This window comes from Amblyomma mixtum, chromosome 2 (genome assembly GCF_055824585.1).
Source record: "Amblyomma mixtum isolate Tamu chromosome 2, ASM5582458v1, whole genome shotgun sequence".
NCBI classification, from domain to species: Eukaryota; Metazoa; Arthropoda; class Arachnida; order Ixodida; family Ixodidae; genus Amblyomma; species Amblyomma mixtum.
In genome coordinates, this window is record NC_143013.1 from 237,869,352 (window position 1) to 237,872,224 (window position 2,873).

The window sequence follows — 2,873 nt, forward strand, 5'->3', positions numbered from 1 at the left end:
GGGATGGACACGACCTTCCTTCGTGTCTCTTCCTGGTGCCCTTGAGGAGAAGGTGTAGCCTTTTTCTTCAGCTTTCCCAAGAGCCTTTCCACCAAACATGCAAGGTTCTTCTCTTAAATTTGGCACTGCAGGCGTACTTAAGTGACTAGAAAAACTGCAAAATAAGTCATATCAACACATAAGCAGACAAGGAAAGGGGAATGAGGGGCTTGTTATAAATATGAGAGAAGCCAACAGCCACAGAAACCAAGGGGCATGGGGGATTTTTTAATTAATTTATTTATTTTGTGCTGTTGTTCGATTTAGAATATTACTGAATATGTTATCGCTTAAAGGTAATTGATTAGAAAAGCAGAAGAAAAAACAACCACATGCCACCGGTGGGACCCGAACCCACGACCTCCGAATTATGCGTCCGGTGCTCTACCGCTGAGCTACGGCGACAGCTGTCAAACCTTCTGCTTTCGGGGGTATTTATGTTTACAAATAACCTAACCTTGGGAGTGTTCACCAGCGCCACCCACGTTCTTAAGCAGCGGACGTAGTACGTCCTGAGTTACCGCTGATGTGACGTAGAACGTCATCGAACGGCGAGGGTGGAGTATTTTTGGCTCTAGGACTCAGCTAAAGTGCCTTAGAGCTCAGATGTTTCAGGCGTTTTCTTTGGCCTGCTCTATCCTTTCTAGGGATAATGAGGAGGAGGAAATTAAGTGTTCCCACGTAGTTTTGTGCTCCACCTATGGCACCGGTCACCTTCGTACATAACAATTAAACGCGAATAAGTGTAAATGTCTCCCTACTTTCGTATGAAGGGATTATACATTAACTTCTTCAGACAGAAGGCTAACTTGAGCTCCCTAGAAATTGGAAAAAAATTAAATTGTGTCACTTACCATCTGTCAACGACATGCGTGCTATGAGGGATGCCATATCATTGGTCCAGATTAATTTCAACCACCTGGGGCTCATTAGGGTGCACGTGGAATGCACAGAGACTGAGGATTTCTTAATTTCTTCTTGACTGAAGTCCTACAGACATGACCAGGTGCCACGGTAAGGCCGCTGACCCACTGCAGCGGTTCAAATTGGAAGAGTGGATGGAACAGCAGCAGAAGAAACAATTTTGCGAGAAGGACTCAAGAAAGAAAAACTTGCAAAGACACAGCTAGGAAAATGTAGTACATAGCTTTTCCTTGTTAATATCCTAGAAGAACCTGTTCAAGCGTTTCGAAAAACAGAACCCAAAGCTACCTTCACCCAGTTCACGCATTTTACGTCAGCGCATACACCCTCATATGTGCAACCAAGATATGCAATGTACCATTTCGAACTGCAGATCTCACTTTGTCGGACAAGAAATAATGATCTAATTATTGTGAACAGAGACGAAAAAGGGTAGGGTTTTAACATTGTTAACCGGAATAGATGTGCGAAAGCATGTGTTTAGCCTGATTGGCTTATGGTTTTGCTTTGCTGAGTCGTCGGCAAGTAGACTTGCTTAAGCTCTGATCGAGGATAAGGTGATCTGATCTATTCGCGCCTGGAAGCTGATGAAGACGACAATGTGCAATGCAGAGTGCAAGAGTGTGTTGCAGTTTAACTCGAGGCGTGATCGGCTGTGGCAATGGCATAGTGCTCCAGAGCACTGGCCAGTGAAGCTGATCTGTTCGGGCCGCTGCAGGTTCGAATTCCAGTTGCGGCAATATTTATTTTATTATTTATTTCACATACATTTGGATTGGAAAGCGTTTATTGTCAGCACTGAGCCCTAGTGGGCATTATACTAGGTGGCTTCGAGCCCATGGCTCTTGGCGACCTTGTGAGCCCACTCAGTGGCCCGGACTTGCGTCAACGTGTCTGAGCTGGCCAGTATAGCCTCCCACCGCTCTAGAGAAGGGACTGGTAGTAGGTCCGCCGGTGGCGGCGCCTTTTTGCAGCTCCATAAAATGTGGTCATATCCGGCTATCTCGCCGCATTGTTTGCAAGTAGCGTTGTATTGTGTTGGATACATGTGTGCTAGTCTCGACGGGCTAAAGAAGGCTCGCGTCTGGAGCCGACGCCACGTTACCTCCTGGCTTTTGTCGAGCTTTTTGTCTAGTGGCGGATAGATCCTCCTTTCCAGTTTAAACTGATTGGTGTATTCGTGAAATGATATGAATGCCTCTCTCGTGAAATTTGGGGACTCAACCCGGCTCACTGCTCGGCTGACATAACCTCGAGCTATACTGTGAGCCAACTCGTTTCCCCTGTTCCCCGAGTGTGCCGGCACCCATATTAGTTCCACCTCTCTTTGGTCCCAGTCTTTATCTCTTAGGATTCGTTCTGCCTCCTGGGAGATCATACCCCGCGCAAAATTGTTGATAGCCACCTTGGAGTCGCTAATTATGGTGACTGCTTTGGTGCTGGCCATTGCCATGGCGATAGCCGCCTCCTCCGCTGTCCCTGAGTTTTTTGTTTTGACCGAACCGGCCGTTAATGTTTCACCCGAGTCGTTCACGGCCACGACCACAAAGGAGTCGCCTCCTTCGTATTCCGCCGCGTCTACATAGGTTGTGTATTCCGAGCCTTCGAGCTTGGCTTCAAGGGCCTTTGCTCTGGCTCTCCTCCTGCTTTCGTGAAAAGCAGGGTGCATGTTTTTTGGAAGTGGTTTAATAGTGAGTAATTTTCTAACTTTGGTCTGTAATTTTGCCTGCGCGTTTCTTTCCGGAATTCTATCATGTAATCCTAGGTTGCTCAGGATCTTTCTCCCCGGGGGTGAGGTGGCAAGCCTCCTTAATTTGCGCAAATATATGTGCCTCGCATAGTTCCGTGGTGGTGTTGTAGATCCCCAGTTTAAGAAGTCTTTCCGTAGGAGTGCAGTGGGGCAGCCCCAA

At 47.2% G+C, this 2,873-nt stretch overlaps 1 non-coding gene across 1 annotated transcript; it reads right to left on the reverse strand.

Moving 5' to 3' along the window:
- Positions 1–372: 372 nt before the first annotated feature.
- TRNAM-CAU (transfer RNA methionine (anticodon CAU)) lies at positions 373–444 on the reverse strand. The gene has a single exon. It is a non-coding gene; the product is annotated as a tRNA-Met (tRNA).
- Positions 445–2,873: the final 2,429 nt, after the last annotated feature.